The 25,719-nt window shown below is 41.8% G+C and overlaps 1 protein-coding gene across 2 annotated transcripts in view; it reads right to left on the bottom strand.

The window, feature by feature from the left end:
* LOC146809824 (uncharacterized) overlaps nucleotides 1-25,719 on the bottom strand; it is a 387,952-nt gene that overhangs the window by 64,141 nt on the left and 298,092 nt on the right. The gene's annotated exons all lie outside the window — the stretch shown is intronic.

Raw genomic sequence — 25,719 nt, forward strand, 5'->3', positions numbered from 1 at the left:
TTGTCTGTGGGGATTCCTCTCCTCATGGGCTTCCCAAAATAGAACCCAAGGTCATCCATACAATGTATGATTGCAGGCACACTCACTCAGTGTACATTCATAGCACACTTTCTGTTCAGTACTAATACCTAAATGCATTTTACCTTCAGATGCACACATGCATTAAGCACACACACTCAGTCTGCGTGCACTGTTCAGCACTGATGTTTTTCTATCTTTCCAGGGTGCCTTATTTAAAAAAACATGCACTTCCAGGACACTCACTCTATGTGCATCCTTCACAACTCTTCACCCTTCATATATTGCACTTCACACAAGCACACATACAGCCAGCACATGTGGCCCCTGCGCAAGCACTGAACAATACTACATCTCTTATTTAATGTATTCTTCTCAGGCATACATACACCCAGCACATGCACGAACCACAAATGTACTGCACAGTACTTCCCCATCCTTGTACTCTAACCTTCCCAGGCACACATACAACTAATGCAGACTCACTACTCCTGGGCTATGAGGCGCTCCACATATACCTGATGTAGGCTAAGGGTGAGTTAAGGACACAGCAGCGGAAATTTTTAAAAGGTGAGTGATCCTGTAGGCTCACGCCAGTGGCACCCGGTTAAACAGTCCTAATAACTTACTGATCACTACACAATATACTGAATTACCATGCTTGTGCTGCTTAACACCTGGTGAAGGCAGTAGCCTTCCACCACTATGAGGGTAGCGCTTTGGGCACCCCTTCCTGTCTGACAAAACTGCAATTTGCGAGACGGACAATGTAATGGTGCATAGGAATGATCCGTATTCATTTATGATAAAAACAAAATCAGCATTTGTGATCCAGACAACTTACAGTTTGGCACTCTTACCATGCTGAGGACATTTCTGTGTCAACAGTTGGGTTGCCAGCTACACAGACAGAGCTAGAGGCAGACTTGGAGTCTGAAAATTCTGTATGATTAAATATGTGTGCTCTACTCAACAGCAAGAGAACCCCTTTACATATTTAAGGCTTATTTCACTCCCGCTATAATTATTTGCCCAATATCTTAGTAGTAGCAATGGGTCGCTGTTGCTTTTTTTTTTTTACCACTCGTCTACAAAAATGGATTCAGTAAAGCCCACATCATAGCTTCCTAAGGGGTCAAAAAGGGTCAAGTGGCTTTGGCAAACTCAATGCAATGCCCCTAGACAGCTACCCAATGTAGAGTCAAGCACAAGTACTAGGAAGGCATTTCTCACTGTTACAAAAGCATTCTTCACTGTTATGGGCCCATTGAATGAAAATAGGTGATCTAGCTTCAGTGGCAAAGCTGACAACTTAGCTGAGCCTACCAGCACATGTAAATGTAAATGTATAGGTATTTATATAGCGCCGATCACCACTACGGGTATCTCAGCGCTGTACTCATACCGCTGAAGGAACCCTTCCTGGCTTTCCATGTGATGTGTCCACTCCTGGGCACCCCCATGGTGAGTCCAAGCATCCCAAGACATAGCTTGGCACTTCGGGCTGGACTGTTCCCATGAGGCACAGGGTCAGACTGATTTGCATATGGCCATGTCTGAACTGGGGTGGCAGAGTGGGCTAAAGAACGGTGATGGATTAAACCCAGATCAGTTGACTGGGGGTGAGTGCTTGCAATGTTCAACACTCCGTCCATCATTTCCTTTGGTTTTTGCTTTGTTCGCCATAAGTTGGCAGGGAATGCTCAGACGTGAGTCCCTTGCTCACTTTGCCACTGGATTCAAGCAAGCCTGGCTGAAATGCCAGAAACCGGTCCTAGGAAGCTTGTTTCCGGTCCAGGGAAGACATAGCTTGGCACTTCAGGCTGGACTGTTCCCATGAGGCACAGGGTCAGACTGATTTGCATATGGCCATGTCTGAACTGGGGTGGCAGAGTGGGCTAAAGAACGGTGATGGATTAAACCCAGATCAGTTGACTGGGGGTGAGTGCTTGCAATGTTCAACACTCCGTCCATCATTTCCTTTGGTTTTTGCTTTGTTCGCCATAAGTTGGCAGGGAATGTTCAGACGTGAGTCCCTTGCCACTGGAATCAAGAAAGCCTGGCTGAAGACGGCTGAAATGCCAGAAACCGGTCTTAGGAAGCTTGTTTCCGTTCCAGGGAAGACATAGCTTGGCACTTCGGGCTGGACTGTTCCCATGAGGCACAGGGTCAGACTGATTTGCATATGGCCATGTCTGAACTGGGGTGGCAGAGTGGGCTAAAGAACGGTGATGGATTAAACCCAGATCAGTTGACTGGGGGTGAGTGCTTGCAATGTTCAACACTCCGTCCATCATTTCCTTTGGTTTTTGCAATATCTTAGTAGTAGCAATGGGTCGCTGTTGCTTTTTTTTTTTTACCACTCGTCTACAAAAATGGATTCAGTAAAGCCCACATCATAGCTTCCTAAGGGGTCAAAAAGGGTCAGGTGCTTTAGCAAACTCAATGCAATGCCCCTAGACAGCTACCCAATGTAGAGTCAAGCACAAGTACTAGGAAGGCATTTCTCACTGTTACAAAAGCATTCTTCACTGTTATGGGCCCATTGAATGAAAATAGGTGATCTAGCTTCAGTGGCAAAGCTGACAACTTAGCTGAGCCTACCAGCACATGTAAATGTAAATGTATTTATATAGCGCCGACGCCGATCACCACTACGGGTATCTCAGCGCTGTACTCATACCACTGAAGGAACCCTTTACTGGATTTCCATGTGAGGTGTCCACTCCTGGGCACCCCCATGGTGAGGCCAAGCATCCCAGCGCTGTTGGGGCCGTTGTGGAGATCAAGCAAGCTATTGCCCAGAGTTGCAGAGTGGGACCCAAGATTAGAATAGGCACTGAGGCGAGAATATCCGGTCCGCGGAATTTATAGCCCGAGACCCTGCCGCGACGGGAATTGAACCCTGGTCCCGGACCAGTGCTCTGCATCGAGGTCTGTCACTCTAACCATTGAGCCACACTTCTGCACATGAATAAAAGTATGTACAATTACTGGCAAGCAAAGTGCCCCATCAAGAGTCACAAGCATTTCCAAAACGAAGAAGGGGCACTGGAAGATTTGTGAACTGTTACTCGTAGGACTGTTTCTAACTCTCTCATTCAAACAGCAGAACTACTAGTCAATTTGAGGCATCATTGTCTGATATTACAATCATATCGTTTGCCCGTGGATTTTGGATACAGCGATAGTGTCTGTATGATGTCAGATAACGAAATAGGGACCACAGCTGAGCCGTAAGCTTAGTTAATTACTTTATCTTTGATGCAGGACAACAAAATGGCCTGTGCGATCAAATTAATGAAAGATAATCAGAAGAAAAATAAGGAAAGGTTGCTGAATAAATGCATTTGTTTTCAGTGGTGTTCAATAATGGTCAAGAAAGAACAAATAGTTATTAAATGATATGTTAAAATAAAATAGATGAATCAGTTAAAATCAGGTTACGAAAAATAAAATGTAATTAATGAAGTAAATATACCCAGTACCACAGTAAAAATGTAATGTGCATCATTTCAGGTCTTGTCGTACAGGAAGAAACCATTACTTATTATTCAAAGGGAATATGCTAAGAGCCCATTGCTTTGTGGAATGCCCATTTCCTTCCGGGGATAGGGGAACTGTTCAGGAACGTTACGAGAATTAGAAGACAGTGTGTTATTTTGACTCCACTGTGACTGTTAAATAAAAATCATATGCCAAACTGTTTAATTTAGTGTTTCATGCTTTCTGACCTCATAATGTCATCGGAGATCTCATTAGAACTATACTTAGGGGCCGAATCTGATCCGGGTCGGAAGGGCACCGAACGCGATCTGGCCGGAAAAACTACGAGCCATACGCGTGTTTTCCACCCGACTCGTACAGCTGTACGAGCGAGCAAGTATGATGCGAGCTACGTGAAATTCACCGACCGAGTCGTTTCCAGGTCCGAACGGATCCGTACTTATCGGTCGGAAGCTAACCATGGCCTGCAATGGATGCGATTTACGACTGAGCCAGTACGATGCACGCGTCGGACAGCCTGTGCGAGCTGGAGTGTCCAGCTCGCAAAACGTCCAGGTAGTTGCCTTTGGGGGTCTGCGTCGGACCCCCTGTCACCTGCAGCCCTATGACTCGGACACAGGGGGAGACCCAAGGGTCCCCCCAACACAGGCATGTACGGTGCGGATGGCACCGATGCGTACCCACTGTAGGGGGCGCCCTTGCGCGAGACGTACCCATTCAGTCAATGGGAGCCGATGTACGCGTCGTACGACCGGCTCCCATTGACTTCTATGGGAGTCTTGACTTCTATGGGAGTCCGACCGAACCGAGTCTGGCAGCATACAGAGAATGTGTTTATTAGAAATGGGGTTACTGGTTGACTAGGGTGTAAGTCCTGGTCAGGCAGCAACCACAATCCCTGTCAGTGTAAGGCACAAGCAAACCCCAAATTAACCTGTGCTAAAAAATCTGGTAGCTTGGCACAGAGTAGTCAGGTTTAACTTAGAGGCAATGTGTACAGTATTTGCGCAACACTTCAAAAAGTAAAACAGTGAAAACACCACGCAAAAAGTTCCGACACCAGGTTAGAAATCTAGAGCAAAATTTCATAATAAAACAAGACCAAAAACTCAATCAGTAGAACTGCAGATATTAATTTTTAAAGAATAAACTGTAAAATAGCACCTAAAAGTGCAAAGTGCCAACCAGGGCTATTTGGTCACGATGGACTGGGTCAAAGTCAATAGGTCAGGCTGACCACGATGAAGTAATGGTCTGACACAGTCACAGATTAGTCCCGTTGAAGGTTTGCCTGTTCAGGTTTTGTGTCAAGTGTTCCGTTCTTGTTGGAGCGAGTCGCGGGAGCATAGAAAGAGAATCGTGGGTGGTTGTCGGTATGGCACGAAGAGAAGCCTGGGGTTTGCGGATGGGCTAGCAGGAGAATCGAGTTTGCGGTCCCCCGGGGGCTGTTGATGCTGCTGTGCGAAGAGATGGGCTGGTAGATGCTTGTGCTGATTTTCAGTGTGAACGGCGTGGTCGCGAAGAGCCCAAAAGCTTGATTTAAGAGGTTGTGAGCCACACCAGGGGCTTGAGACACTCTTGGTTCTGGGTTAATGGGTTAAGCTGCAGGTCCAGTTATTTTTCCCTAAACAAGCGGGCAGCAGGTCATCACAGTATTGAAGCAGTACCTGTACAGCAGCAGTTCAGCAGTGTGGCAGTCCTTGTTGCAACGCAGCAGTCTTTCTTCCTGGCAGAGTATCCAAATGTCCAGAAGTGTACTGAAGAGTTGATGTCTGAGGTCCTTCTTTTATACACAGCTGTGCCTTTGTAGTGGAGAGAAGTTTCAAAAGACATGATCCCTTTTAAGAGCACGGATGCCCTGTTTTCCTGGCCCTGGCTCCAGACTAACTACAGGTGGTATGCAGCCCTTTGTATGCAGACAGGACACAGCCTATTCAAGAGTAAGTGGAGCTGGGCCCAGTTCCTCCCACCCATCCTGCCAGTGATGGCCCATCCAGTCACACTTAAGTTCCCCATGATGTGCGGCTGTCTCGGAGGAATACACAAAGCCCAATTGTCCCCTACACCCAATCACATGAATAGAGAGGCTACTGGCACTAAATGACTAGGGCAAGAAAATGCCAACTTTCTAAATGTGGCATTTTCAGAATAGCAATTTGAAAATCCGACTTTACCACAAGTTAGGATTTTAAATCGTGATTCACCAAACATGAACTGGTCATCTCTTCCTATTTAAAAATTACACTTATAAAACGCAATAAGGCAACTCCAATATTACAGGCCTTGTTGTAGCAAAAAACGAATTTAAGAGTTTTTCACAACCGGGACAGATAAAACTTTAAAGTTCTTGTCCTACCTTTTAAATACATTGCACCCTGCCTCTGGGCTGTCTAGGGCCCACCTGAGGGGTGACTTATATGTATTAAAAAGGAAGGTTTGTGCCTGGCAAAAGGTTTATTTTAGTAGGGTGAAATGGCAGTTTAAAGCTACACACACAGGCTCTGCAATGGCAGGCCTGAGACATATTTAAAGAGCTACTTGAGTAGGTGGCACTATAAGTGCTGCAAGCCCACTAGTAGGATTTAATTAGCCTTGGGTGCAAGTAGAACCACTTTACTAGGGGCGTATAAGTAAATTAAAAATGCCAACTGGGTATACGTCAATATTACTATGTTTAGAGGTGAGGGCACAAGCCCTTTAGCACTGGCTAGGAATGGTAAAGTGCACAAGAGTCCTAAGGCCAACAAAAACAAATTCAGCTAAAAGTGGAGGGTAAAGGCAAACTTTTTTGGGGGTGATCATGCAGGGAGTTTCAGGTCAAAAGTGTTGTATCTGGTGAAATTTGTTAGTATGGAAGATTCACTGATGTAATGGTTTGCAAGACGATTGTGGCTCATCAACTGGAACAGTGAGGTGCTGTGGGCACTACGATGTGAGAGGTAAGGATGCACACCAATTTCCTAAGATTGCCTGCTCCTGGATCTAGCAGTTGCTCAACCTATTTGAGTTCCAAGAAGTTACTAGGAAATGGCCATATTGATGGATAGCATGAGCATAGCCATGTCAAGTCAATGTGACGTGTCCCACCTGTAACCCATTCTGTGACCCCACCCGACAAATGCATTGGCTTACTAAAACGCCAGTCCATTTCCCTTAAGATAGTGATGCAGGGGTAAAGAGAAGAACCATGTGGATGGAAGTGAAAATCAATTCTTGTCTTGCAGAATAAGGTGATGATATGCCTCAAGGAAGAAATCTAGTATGACATATTATCACCTGAAGAAAATCCAAAGCACTGTATTGTCACACTCAAAATCACAGAAAGCCCGAATACACATTAAAATGTAACACAATTCTGAATGTATTACTCCGATGAGTCTCCAAACAATTTTGCAATTGACCAAATACATACAGAAGGCAAATTTGTGACTTACTATCCCCAGAAAAAGTATTGAAATCTATCACCTGGTCAACAAGCGTGCCAATGCCTTCCATCCTATAAACACAGAGAGTAATACAAGGAAAACCTTCTGGCGAGCCCAAAGATGCACTGCCTTACCCAAAGCTAAAAGAAAAAATCTAGCGCCTGATTTGAGGTCAGAGAAATATTCTCATCTCTAAAATTACTCACCACAAAATCTTCAGAGTTCCCAGGGGTAAAAAGACAGTCTGACGGAGAGAGAGAATGAATCAGGGCAAAAGAGAGAAAAAGAGAGAAAGTGATCCCAGGGATTGTGAGGCAAAAAGAAAAAAAAATCCATTACTGATCGCATGAGCTGAGGTAACAGCAACCACTTGAGAACAATATGATTGATATAAAATGTGAAGGCCTTCTCCCAGAGAAATTCGAGTTACTGTTTACTTTAGATCATCTTGGGAACCCATAATGTAAATCACACCAAGTTAGAGAGTAACCACATGATGGTGCTAAAATAGAGGCCATGCTATTCAACTACTTCTATCAAAACTTTTCCTATATAGAATCCTATATCCTTGTTCATATGATCTACTGACCTTTCCTGTGCTAACTACCCGCTCTGTTTAGCAGTTTTCTACTCTTGCTCGTGTTGGAAGCACTCTCTTTTATCCCCCTGCCTGCCGCGATCCTGCACCTTGTAGCGGCATCCTTTACTGCTAGAGCCGCCACGGGCAGTTACCACAACTTGTGTTTAGTTTGTTTTTTAAGTTTAATTGACATTCTGTACTCTGTATTTTGTGCCTATTAAGTTATGTGCCCTATTACTGTTGTCTCTCTGGTGCTCCTGTGCCTGCAGTTTCCCTGCCATGCTAACGCCTCCAGCCACCCAGTGCCCCACCTCCTTCATAAGGACCTACTTAATGGAGGCCATAGCGTGTGCGAGTAACTGGTACGCCGAAGGTGCGCTAACGGCAAGCCCGTCTGCACCCGTACGCACCTCGACCATACCCAGCACCAGAACCCCTGCTCCTCCCCGCCATTCGCCACTACACTGCCAGGGAGCTCCTGAACAGCTGCATGTCTTCCTCACGATCAAATGCACGACTCTTCACCTGCTGCTTCTCCAGAAACACAGGACCGCCAGCCAGCACTAAACAACGCGTTGCTTCCGCACAGAAGACCATGAACATCCCGGAACCACTCAATTACATCCTGCTTAACGTATGCTCCCTCTGCAAACATGCCACGTTAACCTCGAACACTATCACCTCCCTCTACCCTGATGTTGCCTTCATTACAAGAACGTGGCTCAATCCCTCATTGAATCCTGACATATCACCCCAACACCCAACGGCTACAAGACACTGCACCGAGACGGCACCAACAAACATGGCGGGGGCATCGCCATCTTCAAGAAAACCATCTGATGCACCAACACCAATGATGACTCCACGCCTCTCATAGAATACCTCAACTTCCAACTACAGACCGACGCCCAGACCATGATCTGAGGCACCCTTGTATACCGACCCCCGGGACCCCGACCGGCATTCTGTGGCACCATCTCCAACCTCATCGCCCCCCTAGCCATTGACTTGTACCACTGCGTCCCACTTAGTGACTTCAATTTCCACACCGATGACCCAAACGACCCCAACTCCATTACCCTCCTGGAGAACTTGAACAATATAGGTCTCACCCAAATGATCACCCAACCCACGCACAAAGCCAGCCACACACTCGACTCCATCTTTACCTCCAGCGACAGAATCAAATTCTGGCACGTCACAGAACTCACCTGGATTGACCACGCCATTGTCCACTTCACAATCTCTAACTTCCAGCATACGATCGCCAAGCATCACAGCTTCTCCCACCACAGTTGGGGCAAGGTAAGAGACACAGTCCCTCAGCACCACCCAACCAGAAGCTTCATCAAACCTTGACCAGGCCGTACAAAATTTCTCCACATGGATCACCACATGTGCTGACAAGAGTCGTCCTGTGAAACCAGCAAAACCTCAAAACAAGCCAGTTGGTACACGCTAGAGCTGAGAACCACAAAGCGACACTGCTTCCGACTCGAGAAATGATGGCATACTACTAGGAACCCCTCCAACAGAGCATCTCAAAAAGCAGCCCTCAGCAACTACTACCTGCGCATCAAAGAAGCCAAGAAAGCAGCCATCACAGCCTGCATCAGCACTGCAGCCAACCACTTGAAGCAACTCTCCAAAATAGTCCAGGAATTTTCCAACCCGACAGCTACATAGAACACGATCACCCCCTCCCAAAGAACTCTGCAACACCCTCTCTGACTAATTCCACAGCAAGATTGCCACCATCTAAAATGTTTTTGACCCCTAACCCACTGCTCTCAACCTCAACCCACCCTACGCACACCGGCCGCATGCTCACCACTTAGACCACCACAGCCATCAAGTATTCTATAGACTCCAGGGCGCCCATCAACCCCTGCCCCCACCGTCTATTCAACCTCGAAACCAATCAGCACTAAACTCAACAGCATCATCAACACCTGAATCTCGTCGACTGTAGAGAAAATGTGGCCCTGATCCTCCTTGACCTCTCTGCTACGTTTGACGCTGTCTCCCACCACACCCTCATCGACAGACTTCACAGCATCGGCATACACCAAACTGTGCAATGTCTCCCTTTATATCTGGAATTAACTTCATTGCCCTTGCACAAACCATCACTGGCATTTTTGACATCTTACTAACTGGCACTAGAGTAAGTAAGTAAGGGCCATATGTAGGTAAAACGTGTTTTGCGATTCTCTAATTGCAATTTTTAGGGAATCGCAATTAGAGAATTGCAAAACGCTATGTAGGTAGGATTAGCAAAATATTTTGCGATTCCCACCTATTCCTTATTTGCGATTCTCTAATTGAGATTCGCAAATAAGGAATACCTTGCCATTCATTCCTATGGGCTAGAAGGACCATAGGAATGAATAGGAAGACATTCTCAATTTGCGATTCTCAATTAGAGAATCGCAAATTGAGAATGCAATTTCAAGGTTGCAAGGGTGTCAATAGGACACCCTTTTGCACCCCTGAAATAAACATGTGTGCACATGTGACGCACATACATGCGCTAAGGGCATGTATGTGCGCCCCATGGCACTTTGAAAAATGCAAAAAAGTGCATTTTTCAAAGAGATCGCAAATTACCACCAACCTGAAGTTGGTGGTAATTTGCGATTCCTTAAGCCAAAATCGCACAATTTGGGTGCTTCCTACATTGCATTTAAGGAATCGCAATTTGGGATTCCTTAAATGCATTAGCAAAATAAGGATTTTCAGCAGCACTCGGGCTGCAGCTTTCTGCAGAGACTATAATTTTGACTGCAAATGTTTGTCGAGTCCTAGATAGAGAGCAGTACAATAATATATCCTGGACAAAATCAAGGCGACTATCATGTTTTTTTTGCATCTCTAGTGGAATAAAAGTGAAAATCTTTCTTCGGATTTTTAAAAGGAAAAAGCATTAGGAAGTAATGTGGTTGATTTGTTCTGAAAAACAGAGCTGGTTATCAAACAATACTCCGCTGTTTCTTCTTTTATTTACAGGATCAGGAAACGGTCCAGCATCAGTAGGCCATCAGGGTCATTCCAGAAAGAGAGGCCATTCCCAAACAGTATCACCTCAGTTTTATCTGTGTTTTGCTTTAGGAAATTTTCATGTATCCACCTAATGATATGCACCAGAATGTTGTTAAACCGACTTGCCACCGAGAATACATATGATGTCATAGATATAACTATCTGCGTATCATCCGCGTATGATATGACAGAAGAACCATAAGCTCAAATGAGTCTGGAAAAAGTGGTGACACAAATATCGAAGAATGTAGGGGACAGCTGATGGAGCAGGTAGAGCAAAATTTTGCATACCTCCTCTATTTTGCATGAAAGAACTAATTGAATATCCTAATTATTATAATTTACTAATCGTGTGCTGTGATATATTAGTCTAACCATTTGCATACACAAATTACAAGTGGGAACTTGCTATTTGCATGGCAAAATAACTCTAATAACTAAAATACGTACGCATATTAATAGTAGTATATGTGGTAATTAGATATCGCATGATATTTGTTGCTTTTGTGATGTTTGCATCTTCGTGGAGGACCGTAAAGGTGAATATATTGCTTCAAATGTCGCTACATGCTAGGAAAATACTAATACATAAAGGGATTAGTAAGGGTATAACATTAGAAGCATAATTTCTTTGTATTAATTATTCTTTTCTGTTTGTTTTGCTTAAGTTGGCATTTGGGCCAACCACAAAAATGGCGGCGGAGAGCGAGTTCAGAAGTGGCCACCATCTCGTGAGCGCAAAGTCTACTGCGCAGACTCGGATGGCTCCCTGAACTTCCTAACAACCTTTGCACACCCTGTCCTAGTCAAGGATAGGATATTGGTGGACTGCCAAGACCCCGGACACTAGAAACTGGTATAAATGAACTATAGAGTCATACAAGAAAAAAACAAAACTTTGCAACATCAGGATTAAGTCATATCCGGAAACGAATCAGCAAAATCCATGTGAACCCGGACTGACTAAAAATTGGACGTTTGCAATTAGCCAATCATTGACATTCTTCGCCCAAAAATGTTTCATATTATCCTGAAAGTTATTATAAAAAGAGTAGTAGAATAGGGAGGGGTTACTCAGACTTGACATTCGGCGGTTACTATGACTGCACACCCTCTTTGACCCCACAGGCGATGACGGATGCTGGCCAAACTTCTGGTCCTTTGGCGATCTTTGGGACCGTAACGTGCTGAGAAAAGGACTTTGAGCGTTGGCCTGCTTATTTGGACAATTTAACGGCTAATTCGATTATGCAGAGCCAAAAGAAAGAGAGAAAATCCAGATAGCCAGAATAGGTAAATATAATGACCTGGGATTTGAAATTATTTGATCTAAAATTCTAAACTTTGATGAAACAAATGCTAATATTAAATTGCAACTAAACTCTTGATAAACGAATATTGATTAACAGAAATTATGATTTTGTGGTTTTTCGTTAAAGAGAATAAAGGATTCTGAGTCTTAAATGTGTTTTAGCTGGTTCTAAATCACCATCAACCAATCCAACTAATTGGTCTGTCGACCAAGTGGGCGGAGTGTCTTGATGTTTGGGATTAGGAATCTATAGGTGACGAATGTTAATGTATATTCTGTAAAATAACTTTTCTTCACTTTAGGTTATAAGGTGTCCCCCCACATGTCCAGTGCATCGTCCCCCCTCCTGTGTGCAGAACTGTGAAAGAGAACGTGCAAGTGTTGGTGTTATGGGCCCCACCAATGAATGCGTGTGCGAATGAGTTAGTGTGACGACGGGTCTGTGACGCAGGGAGGATAGTTGTAAATTTTGCTCTTTTCTTTCTTTTCCCCGGCTTTGCGCTGGATCAGTTTTTCTGGTAGCAGAGTTCTAGTTTTATTGCTTTGGTTTGGTGATTATTGCTTATAGATTGCTTATCGCTTATTGATTTAGAATATTGATAATTGATTGTGGATGTTGGATAAGTATTGGTTTCTGTATTAACACTCTATGTTGAGTCATGTTGTTTGACGACTTCTGGGATGTAGGAAGTCAGAAGTTTGTAACGATTCCGTAGTAGGGCAGAGGTAAGCGCTGCTCTCGGGAAAGACGGAATTGTTGTTGCCCTGTAGGTACACGGGGAAAACGAGTGACGATTGAAGTTGCACGACGCATTGTCTGGGTTCGATTTGGTAACATCGTCGTGTGTTGCCATTAGGGACATTTTCTGTATGAGAGAAGTGTATGGTAGCGAAGATCACCTGCGAAATTTTGGTCCAAAAGACACTCTGATTACGCTTATCACTGCAAAGGTAATTGGTGTTCTCTAAGCTTGATTGAAGGGTAAATTAGAGGGATGTGCTACTTTATTAACAAATGAAATAATTCTGTAGTAGGGCAGAGGTAAGCGCTGCGCTCGGGAAAGACAGGATTCTGTGTGAATGAACTACATTTTCCATATGGATGTGTGTAAATGAAATAGCATTCAGGTTAATTGTTTTAATTCTCAGGAGCATTGGGTCTCCAACAGGTGTTTTATTTCTAGAGAAACTGTTAGCTAATGCTTGTTAGAACGGTAAAGTAGAGGTATGTGCTACTTTATCAACGGATGTAATGATTCCGTAGAAGGGCAGAGGTAAGCGCTGCTCTCTGGAAAGACGGAATTCTTGTGAAAAAGGTCAAGACTATCCTTTTATTAGCGAAACAGATAATGGTGGCGATTTTATGTCGTTCCTAACAGAATTTTAGTAAAAAGTGAATGTAAAAAGCTTGCCGATAAATTTTATAAAGGAGGGGTCAGCAGGAGAAGCGAGAAAAGCTGACATCAGAAAAAACGCGCTGGGATTGGACTGTCAGTAAGAGACGTAGACGCTCTGGATTGGTGCGTTAGTGTGCGCCGCGCTAGGAGTGGAGAATTACAGGGTGACGTAGACGCTCTGGATTGGTGCGTTAGTAAAAGTCGCGCTGGGATTGGAGAATTGCAAAAGTGACATAGACGCTCAGGATTGGTGAATTAGTGTGAGTCGCGCTACGATTGGATAGAACAAATAAAATAGTAGTAGAAGAAAACTAGCGATACAGAAAAAAGATAATGATGTATTACGATCCACCAGAGAAGGAGAAAAAGTCCTGGTTCGGTAAAATCAAGAACTTATTTAAAAAGGACAAACCGATTGTGACTAGAGAGGGACAGTTGCTTCCTCTAGCGAAATCACCTGCATCTTTTATGATTGCGAAATATGGTTATCATACATGTATTTGGTTAGACAATTGGGCACAGTATACAGAAGATGATGGAGTTTTGGAATTTCCAGAACATGGTTCATTTAATTTAGCGGTTTTGAGAAACTTGAGAGAAAGAATCAGGGCCGGACTGGGAACCAAAACCGGCACTGGCAAAGTGCTCGGCTGCCCCCCTCCCCACCCCCGCGGGGAGTTGGGGGTGCCGCCGAACTCTTTGCCTGGGCCGGTTTTCGGCCGATTTTGTTACAGGGCCGATTTTGCAGCTATGCTGCAAAATCGGCCCTGTAACCAAATTGGCCCCCAGGGGCCCAAAACCGGCCCCCACCCGTGCGGCGCACCGGGGGATTGCCCGGTGCCCGCTACGGCCAGTCCGGCCCTGGAAAGAATGATGAAATTAGAACCGAGACCTAGACCTACACAGTTTGAAGCATTGACAGAATGGGAAGATGAGATGTATGACAGAGAACGACAATGAAGTGGCGGAAGGTATAGATATATGTTTGGTAGATCATATGGACAAGAGAATCATGATGATAGAATGAAGAGATGGCTAACTGCAAATATGACTGATGGGTTGTTTCCTTGAGAAATGTTGAAGAAACCACTGGTAGAAAATGTACAGAAAAGAGAAATAATACAGGATCAGAAAGTTATAAGTATGGTGTGCATGAGTCGGAGGATGATGTGCTTGAGGACATGTTTTATAAAAATCCACCCCCATATCAACCAAATTCCACATTGACACCGAGTGCCCCAATAAAAGAATCGCCACAGAATATAAAATTTGAAACAGTACCACATGAGGTAGGAAGAAATAATCCTTTCAGAGAAACAGAAAATACTCAAACTAGTGAAATGGCAAATGAAAATTCAGCTGAATTAGCTAGAACTACTTTAGAATTAACTGAAAAGATTAGAGAATTAACTAAAAATATGGAAGCTGTAACTGTTCTTGTAACAATAGGATCTGTAATGCCGATTTTTGATAAACAAAAGGATAGTGAGCATTGTCTGACGATTCCTTATAATGGAAATAGAGAAAATGAAATACACAGAAGAGATACAAGAGAAAATACGTGGGGACAAACGGTAGGAATTTCCGAACAAAGTACTCCTAAAAATTTGACAGTAAATCAGAGTTTAGTAAATATATCAATAATGTCAGTACCAATATCACCAAAAGGATTAGAACAGTCACGAAATGAAATGTTTCCTGTAGGTCCTACTTCTGATGAATTAAGTGAATGGCTAAGAAGTTTACAACAAAAAGATGCTGAGCCTAGACCTTTAGATGTGTCCAAATTAAAAATAGTATTAGAGGAATTAATAGTAGGGAGTTTTCCTACAGAAAAATTAAAGAACTATCAGGGTGAAGAATTAATGTTTCTATGCAAAACTATAACATGGAGAGCCAGAAATATACATGAAAGACTAAAAGAAGTGGCAAATGAAATGGGTATTGACTTTGAAAAGGTAAAGTCATTACAAAAACCATAAAGAGTTGATTTTTCTGAAAAAGACATTGAAAATTTAAATACGACCGGACGAACGACTCAGATTAAAGATTTAATCATATTACTGAGAAAATGGGGCGATGTAGACAAATAGAAAAGTAGATGGTTTCGAAAACGAGACGATGCAACGGTTAAAACGTTAGCAGCTTACCCAGTAAGAGAAAAAGAAAAAGTAGTAACTGAATGTCCCACGAGAGAGATTCCCAGAGGAGGCTATGTACATGTTCCCTGGACTGGACAAGATATTTTGTCATTTACCAATGATTTTCCACGACTACGCGTAAAGCCAGACGAGTGGAATGGGCAGGTAGACAGGTTCGTAAAATTATCAAAAGTTCTATGGATTGATTTGAATAGTCTTTTTGACATAATAGTACCAGCAGATTTATGGACAGAATGTAAGGTAATGATTAGCTGACCTACACAAGAATACCCTAGAGATCCAAAAACAGGTGCCCCTGATCCAGAAGTAATGAGAAAATATGAACAAGTAATTACCTTTCTGAAAAATAAAGTACCTCCTAAAGAAACTGATTGGGTAAAAATTTATAGAACTCATCAAGAAGCGAAGGAATCAGTACACGCTTACTATGAAAGGTTGATCCTTGCCTTTAAACAGTATAGTGGTGATGAAAACTTGAGTGAAAAAGATTTGAGTCATTTTGTATATCGATTTGTGTATGGGTTGCGACCTGAAGTAAGTGAAATGATTAAACAGCATACAGTAGACTGGCAAAATAAAAAGATAGATGAAGTGCTAAGAAATGCAAAATATTTTAGTGATGAAATTGAAGCAAAGCAGCGTAAATTAAAAGAAAAAGCCATGTGGGCTCAAGTAAAAGTGGCAGAAAGACAGGAAGCCCAATTGATTGAACAGGCAAATGGTACAGGTATGAAACCAAAATTTAATATTGGAAAAGGGAAAGGACAATTTAATATAGATGAAGCGAAAAAGAAATGGCCATGTCATAATTGCGGAAGAATAGGTGATTGGAAATCCGAGTGTAAATTTCCCCCGAGTGCTAATGGTGATAATGCATCATTGAATTCACAGGTGCAGAAAGAGGTGAGTTGTCAACCACAGCAACAACAGCAGGTTGTTCCCCAACAGAATCAGGCGCCAAAACCGCCTTTTCCACAGAGCGTAAATCATCAGAAATACAGTAATGAGACAGGATTCTACAACGAAGAACAGGTAACTAAGCTGCCGCGCGCTAGTGCTGTTTCACAGTATTGGCTACGACGCGATGAGAGTGAGTCAGAAGAAGGTTATTGACGGTGCCGAGGGGAGGAAGAGGAGTGCGTACTTGGCGCAACTCTAGAAGTAGACCAGACAGGCCCATTCGTGGATGGAAAGCTAAGTGAAGAGAACATTACTTTCCTAGTAGATACTGGTGCTAATCGTTCAACTGTTAGGTCAGCTGATGTTAAAAATCTTCCTCTATCGGACAAAACAATCCAAGTAGTTAAAAGGAGATAAAAACGTATCTCACCGATCCAGTTAAAGTTAACATAGGGAAATTTTCTGAAATGCACCGTTTTGTTGTGTGCGATTCAAGTCCTGTAAATTTATTAGGGAGAGATTTGCTGTGCAAGATGAATTGCACCATATTTTGTACTCCAGATGGTATAGCATCCAGATAAAGATGTACTGTATAAAAAAACTATGGCTAATATGGAACCTGAGATTACCGAGGCATTTGCTGTATTTAACCCCGAAGAGCTGCCTCAAGAGTTGAAAAAGACAGTAAAAACAGAGGTATGGGATTTCACAGGAGAAGATGTGGGATTAATGAAAAATGTAGATCCCGTAAAGGTTGCTGTAAAAGAAGGAGTAAGTTACCCAAATATTCCACAGTACAAATTGACACCCGAGATAATTGCAGGAGTTACTCCTATAATAGAAAGAATGATTAGGCAAGGTATTCTGAGAGAAATAATGAGCAGTCCATGTAGTTCACAAATTATGGGCCTGAAAAAGCCTAATGGAAGATTTAGAATAGTGCAAGACCTGAGAAAGATAAATAAAATTGTTGTGTCATGTTGTCCCATTGTACCAAATCCATCTGTGATTTTGTATCAGATTCCTCACGATGCAGAATGGTACACAGTAATTGATCTGTGTCATGCTTTCTTTTCCATTCCATTGCATCCTGACAGGCAACAGATTTCTGCGTTCCGGTTTGGCGAACGTATTTTGGCATGGTGCCGAATCCCACAGGGGTACACAGAGAGTCCCTCAATATTCAATCAGATATTGAAAAAGACTCTAGAAGATTTAAAAATGCCTGAAAGTTCGCTTCTGGTCCAATACATAGACGCCCTGCTTGTGGCTCAAGAACTAGAGAAGCCTGTGTAGTGGATACCATTGCATTGCTGAATCATTTGGCAGATGGAGGACTTAAAGTATCCCCATCGAAATTGCAATTCTGTCAGAAAGAAGTACAATATTTAGGCCACAAAATTGAAAAGGGACTGAGAAAAGTAACTGCAGATAGAATCAAGATAATCAAAGGAATGAGAGCCCCAATGACGCAAAGAGAAGTGAGAATGTTTCTTGGAATGGTTGGATATTGTCGTCAGTGGATAAGTAACTTTTCCCTGATTGCAAAGCCTTTGATACGCTTGACGAGAAGTGATGTAAAAGACCGCATTGAATTAAATAAAGAAGAATTAACGGCTTTTAAACAATTGAGAGACAGTCTGTCTGAAGCACCAGCACTTGGTATGCCTGACTATGAGAAAGAATTTGAACTCTATTGCAGCGAAAGAAATGGATGTGCACTTTCTGTATTAATACAGAAACATGGGAAACTGAGGAGACCAATAGCATTTTTGTTAGCTATATTAGACCCTGTAGCTGTAGCATTGCCAGGTTGTTTGAATGGGATATCCTGTGAGAGTGTTTGTACCTCATGATGTGGCAATCCTTTAACGAGGAGCCGCACCCAGTTCATGACACACAGTCGTCTGACTAAATATGAGAAAGTCATCCTAATAGCAACGAATGTGAGCCTTGTGAGATGTCTGAATGTGAATCCTTCAACGTTATTGCCTGATGCTGTGAATGTGGAAGTCAGAGATGATGTGGATCATGATTGTTTGGAAGTGCTTGACTTCTGTACCAAACCCTGACCTGATATAAAAGATGTACCTCTGACAGAAAGTGACTATGTGATGTTTGTGGATGGATAATGCTTGTGAACGGATGAGGGAATTCTGAGTGCAGCATATGCAGTTTGTACAGTAGCAGCTGTATTGGAAGCATCTTGCTTAAAAGGAGTAAAATCAGCCCAAGTTGCTGAACTTTTTGCATTAACAAGAGCACGTAAGTTGGGAAACAATGTGAGAGTGACTGTGATAACCGATAGTCAATATGGCTTCGGTGTAGTGCATGACTTTGGGCAAATGTGGTCCCAAAGAGGGTTTTTGACATCGAGTGGAACTCCTATAAGGAATGCTGAAGTGGTTGGAAAATTGCTTGAGGCGATACAGCTGCCTAAGCAGTTAGCTGTTGTGAAATGTACAGCTCACACGAAGTCCAATGATTACGTATCAGCTGGCAATCAGTTTGCCAATGATATGGCTCAATATTGCGCACAAAATCAGAATTCTATTAATCGGGGAAGAGAAAGAGAAATTAATTCATATCCCTGAATACACGGGAAGAAGTAAGGCATTTGCAGGAAGAAGCAGGAGATGAGGAAATGAGACAGTGGGTAAAAGCAGGATGTGCACCACGGGAAACAGATCATGTGTGGGTTTATCGGGATGGAAGACCAGTTATGCCTGATAGCATGGTTTCTGCCATGGCACGGATGTATCATGGACAAGCACATGTAGGAAGAGACGCCATGATCAGACTTTTCAAACAGACATGGTATAATGCAAAATTTAGACTTGTAGCTGAAAGTCTTTGTCAAAGATGTCTTATATGTCAGCAGTTCAATCCTGGAAGAAAAACAGTGGTAAGTCTGGGAACGATAGGTCGAGAAGGAGGGCCTTTCACCAGAATGCAGATTGACTTCATTAAAATGCCCCCCTGTAACAGGTTGAGGTATGTTTTAGTGATGGTTTGTCTGTTCTCTCGATGGGTGGAAGCATACCCAACGAGAAGAAGTGATGGAATTACAGTAGACAAGCTATTATTGAGAGAGTTTATTTCTAGGTTTGGTTTTCCTGTCACGATTGAGTCAGATAGAGGAAAACATTTCCATAATGAAATCATGAAGTTAATTTGTGAAGCATTGAATGTACAACAGAAACTACATTGTGCCTATCGCCCAGAGGCTTATGGTGTGGTGGAACAAGTAAATGGCACCATTAAAAACAGACTGGGAAAAATGTGTTAAGCCACAGGTTTGAAATGGCCTGATGTATTGCATCTGGTACTCATGACTATTAGATCTATTCCAGATAGGAATACAGGTCTGAGTCCCCATGAAATTGGTATCACAGCTTCGGCTATGTATCTAGGTGTATGTCTTAGTTCTCGTATAGACGATATTTTGGACCTAAATAATACACCATTGTTGAAAAAGGTCACTATCGATCTTCAAAGGTGGTATAGGCTTCCACTGACTATTATTGGGAGGTATAATATAGTTAAGATGAATGTACTACCTAAATTTCTCTATTTTTTTCGCGCCATCCCTTTAAGAATCCCGGTGACCTTTTTTAAGCGTTTGGATAGTGTTATTGGAAGCTTTATTTGGAGTTATCGGAGAGCGAGAAGAGCGCTTAGATATATTAACCTGTCTTTTGAGCAAGGTGGTTTTAAACTTCCGGATTTCAGAACCTATTTTTGGGCTGCCTTTATTAGTCGGATTCAGTGTTTACTTAAGGGACCTGTTGTGGGTAAACCTTGGCTCGCGTATCAGCTGGCATACGGCTTAAACACGGGATTTTTATTACATCACATGTCAGACCCAAACTACTACAAGTGAGTCCGATTTAAGATTATTCGGCATATTTTTCACATCTGGCAGGACATATGCAAAAAATTCAATGTTTCAGAATGGCATGAATTTACCTATCTTTGGGGTAATCCGAGGCTCCTCGGTATTTTTTCTGACTCAGTTGCGCAAATTTGGCAACAACAGGGTATTACATGGTTGGGGCATCTCTATGACGAACACGGCTTTAAGTCTTTTCAATCACTGTCAGAGGAATATGGGGTTACTCATAACTCATTTTTTAAATACCTACAAATTAGGAACTTTTTTATGCAGGAGGAAGGCTTGTTGGTTCTCTCCCCTTCGACAGAGGTTCTTCGGGTAATTTTTAAAAATGGGGGCCGAGGCCTCATAGGGAGAGCTTATCGTTGCTTTATAGATGTAGCAGACGATGATGTTATACAGGTTACAGCCAAATTGAACAATATGTTTGACATTGAGATGACTCCTGATGAGGTTTCAGAATCATTGGCAAGAATTAGCTCCTCTGTCACTTCAATTAACTTAAAATTGCAACAACACCGCATCCTGTTTATGTCATATTATAATCCAAAAGTCATTTCTAAATGGGCAGTGTTGTACAATTCCATTAAGTCCTACTGCCCCAAGTGTAATGAATTTGCTGTGGATTTACGTCACATGTTTGTTATATGCCCCAAGCTTGCTGATTTTTGGCAGAAGGTTGCTCAGGAGTTGAGTAAGTTAATAGGTAAAAGCACAGTATTATCAGAGAAAGAAATCTTACTAGGGACAGTATTTGATACAGGTAATGTCTCAAACTCTTTAGTGTCAATTTTTATTGCATGTGCTCGTTTGAATATCGCCAGGGTATGGATAGAAAAATCCAGTCCTACTATTACTGAATTTTGGTTACTATTGAGGGGGGTCTATGAAATGGAACTTGCACTTGCTAAAGCAAGGGGATTGCGATCGATGGTTAAATTTGGCAGGCTTTGGTCCATCCTTCAGTGGGGCTAATAGCATTTATTTAAGTTCTGTACTATCTGTCATGATACTTGTCTTTCTGTTTAGTGCTTATATCCATCTGTAGCTACTGCGATTGTATTTATTGTAATTGTAATTTTTATATCATTTGGGATGAAAATATGGCATGTATTCTTTCTATCTGTGTTTTGTGACCAATGAAATAAAAAACTAAGAAAAAAAAAAAAGTAATAATACATTTTTTACAACACAGCATGAAAGAAAAATAATAATAATTGGCATGGGAAGAACAATGCGACATGTTTTCATACCAGTCAACAAGCTATTGCCTATATCTGAAGACTTGGTGTTGGATTATTGCAAGGGGTTGGCTGATTCCGTTCATTCTGTGTTCCATCAGGTTGGATCGGATCCCACCACTCCTGAAAATAAGCCAGCTCATGATTTGAGCCCAGGGGACTGGGTGAGAATAAAAGTGCACAGAAGACGAAACTGTTTGGTCCCACGTTGGGGAAAACCATGTCAGGTGATCGTGACCACGACAACAGCAGAAAAATGTGCAGGAGTGAAGAACTGGATTCATGCTAGTCACACCTTGGAAATTCCAAACCCAGTGGATAACAAGGAAGGAGAAGACTTTGAAGAATCAGATACAAGTTCTGAATCAGCTACTGAAGGAATAAGAACCAGACAAACTCCTGAAAGGGGGGAATTCGAACCAAGTTCAGCTATTGCACCAGAGAATCTTCCTTTAAGGAGGAAGTTACAGATTTCTGACACCAGCTCAGAATCAGACACTGAACCTGGTCAAAATTCCACCTGAAGTAATAAAATTAGATGGTAAGGTACCAGATACAGAGAGTGAGGGAAAGATTTTTGCTGAAGACCCACGAGGAGTTGTAGGGAAATCACACATCCAGGTAGAAGAAGGGACGGTTAGTCAGCAGGAAGATTGTGTGGAACAACCACGAGGAGGGACAGAAGTAGGTAATAAAAAAGGAAGTCGTGGAAAGAAAAACTACTGAAAGTAAAGGTCAAGTTGCAACTGAATAAGAGGACAGTGATGAAGAAGTACCAGAAGGTCGAGTCCTGAGAAAGAGAGCATGGAGAACTGAGAAAAATGAAAAAGGAAGTAAGTTGAAAAGGCCAGCAAGGGATGAAATTTGGCCAAACAAGATAAAGAAATTAAGATACAGATTGAGACGAGTAAATTCATCTAGGGCTGAACAGGTGAATGAAGTATCTAGCCAAGAGAAATTAAAAGACGTGGAACAAACAACAGCAGAAGAAAATAAGAGAACAAGAAAACCTAACCAGAAGTATAAGTCGCCGGAATGGTCATATGTGGCACTGCCTGAAATAAAAGAAGAGGCAGACAGCCGAGGGGATCTAGAGGTGACTGTACCAGGAGTGGTTGAGGAAGACGAAGAATCGGAAATCCTGAGAGTTATCTTTTCCGACATCGGAGAAGAGACAGATGTTCAGGAAATTCTGCATCAAGATTACGAAAGAAAAGTGAAAGACGATCAAATGCCAAACTGAAAAGATCAAAAGTGTTCTAAATTAAGAAACAATAAATTACCGGGAAAGACATAAAATGAAAAGAACCAAGTAGGTGCTTAGAATCTTGGGTAGACAAAACTAGTTGTGAAGTAGAAGAGGCTAAGTCAAAAGACACTGATCATGTTTCGAAATGGCAAACACAGAGAGGAGAAAATCTAAGTGTGTGTTCCTTAGAAGATGGTTCAAAATGTGTTGTTGTTGTACAGGATTACTAATGCTTCTGTGGAGACCGTTAGTTTTAATGGTTTCATTTAAGGTTACACTAGAAACAATAGAAGGACATAGTGAGAATAAAACTAATGTAGAAAAGATTCAGAAGGTATATTCGACTAAAATAGAAATTATTTACATAAAGACAGGTCTATAACTGATTTTTCTAACAATATATTTTCAAAATGACTATACGAATATGTGAAGACGATGGACGTGAGGGATTGTTACGTTTGCATGCAGTTGCCTGCATCTGTATCTGAGGGAGGGACTTACCATCACCTCCCAGTAACATATGGAATAACATGTGGTGTATTAGCAAGCTTTTTTTACAAAATAGGGAAATTAGAATATTATTTTTCAGATACAGACAATGTATTTTCACAAGTACATGTAGTTAACACGTTGAATAAAGTAAAACCTGTTAAGTGTTAGGTGAATTTTTCTTAGTAACTAAAGAATTAACATTAGAGTCAATATTTAGAAACAATCTAACTTGCAGTTTAAAGAATGAGGAGAACATTTTCTTAGATATGGTTGAAGAAAGGAGATTAAAAATGCATAAGAAAGTACCTGAAGGAAAAGAAGAAAAGACAGTCTGGGGTGTTGAAAAAGAAAAATATTTGAAAGGAGAAGCTAGTCCAACAATGGCTCTAGATTGGCGTCAGAAAGGAAAGTTGTGTATTAGAAGGAATCAAACTGCATATGATAATTATTTTGTAGGCACAAGTGATTGCCATGATACTTATAGAATCATGGGTGGATGGGGATTTAAAGGAGGAAATGATCCAGTTTTTCCTGGATTATATTTTATCTGCGGCAACAAAGCATATTATCGATTGCCAGATCACTGGTATGGCACATGTTATCTAGGCCTGGTTTTCCCAAAGATATTCCACGTGGGAAGAGAAAAAGATGGTGCACATGAGTTAGGTAGTCAACTAACACATAGAAAAAGAGAATCTTGGTCAGAAATTGTAGGAGACATTTTCGGAGCGTTGATACCAGCAGTGGGAATATCTCTGAATGCACACAAAATTAGAAAACTATCAACAGTAGTGGATCGCTTGTCAACAAGCACCGCTGGAGGATTTTTATTGGTAAACACTGAAATGGTTGCCATGCGTGCCATGGTAATGCAAAATCGACTTGCCCTTGATATAATTTTGGCAAAAGAGGGTGGAGTCTGTGGAATGCTGAACGTACAACATTGTTGTACTTACATTCTTGATGAAAGTCAAGATTTGAAGACATACATTAAAAATATTACTGATTTGCATGAAGAGATTGTTCCACTGGAGGCTGAAGGTATTTGGGAAAAGATTGGGTAAAAGTTTTCTATTATTAAGAACTTTTTACTAAAACTAGGTAGTACCTTTATTGGTAAAATATTATTTCCTGTAACATGTGTGATTATTTTAGTATTGATTCTAAGACTAGGATGCTTATGTAAGAAGCAAAGAAAATTACAAAAACACATAAAAAGAGAAACTGAGCGAAACAAAGAGAAAGAAAGAAAAGAAAGAGAATTTGAAGAAGTACAATTAGAAGAGTGGAAAGAGAATTTGTATAGAAAGACCAAAGAAGAAGAGATAGGTGAAATAGTTACGTGAACTAACAAAATAATTAGGAGAATTGAATAAATTTCTTTTTACAAAACTTATTAAAAAATTTAGGTAGTGTGGTGATGTTAAAAATCACCAAAGGGGGGATTGATGGAGCAGGTAGAGCAACATTTTGTATACCTCCTCTATTTTGCATGAAAGTACTAATTGAATATCCTACTTATAATAATGTACTGATTGTGTGCTGTGATATATTAGTCTAACCATTTGCATACACAAATTACACGTGGGAACTTGCTATTTGCATGGCAAAATAACTCTAATAACTAAAATACGTACGCATATTAATAGTAGTATATGTGGTAATTAGATATTGCATGATATTTGTTGCTTTTGTGACGTTTGCATCTTCGTGGAGGACCGTAAAGGTGAATATATTGCTTTAAATGTCGATACCTGCTAGGAAAATACTAATACATAAAGGGATTAGTAAGGGTATAACATTAGAAGCATAATTTCTTTGTATTAATTATTCTTTTCTGTTTGTTTTGCTTAAGTTTGGCATTTGGGCCTACCACAAAAATGGCGGCGGAGAGCGAGTTCAGTAGTGCCCACCGTCTCGTGAGCGCGAAGTCTACTGCGCAGACTCGGATGGCTCTGTGAACTTCCTAACAACCTTTGCACACCCTGTCCTAGTCAAGGATAGGATATTGGTGGACTGCCAAGACCCCGGACATTAGAAACTGGTATGAATGAACAATAGAGTCATACAAGTAAAAATCAAAACTTTGCAACATCAGGATTAAGTCATCTCCGGAAACGAATCAGCAAAATCCATGTGAACCCGGACTGACTAAAAATCGGACGTTTGCAATTAGCCAATCATTGACATTCTACGCTCAAAAATATTTCATATTATCCTGAAATTTATTATAAAAAGAGTAGTAGAATAGGGAGGGATTACTCAGACTTGACATTCGGTGGTTACTATGACTGCACACCCTCTTCGACCCCACAGGCGATGACGGATGCTGGCACGACTTCTGGTCCTTTGGCGATCTTTGGGACTGTAACGTGCTGAGCAAAGGACTTTCGGACTTTGTGCTTTGGCCTGCTTATTTGGACAATTTAACGGCTAATTCGATTATGCACAGCCAAAACAAATAGAGAAAATCCAGATAGCCAGAATAGGTAAATATAA

This window comes from Triturus cristatus, chromosome 7 (genome assembly GCF_964204655.1).
Source record: "Triturus cristatus chromosome 7, aTriCri1.1, whole genome shotgun sequence".
Lineage (NCBI taxonomy): Eukaryota > Metazoa > Chordata > Amphibia > Caudata > Salamandridae > Triturus > Triturus cristatus.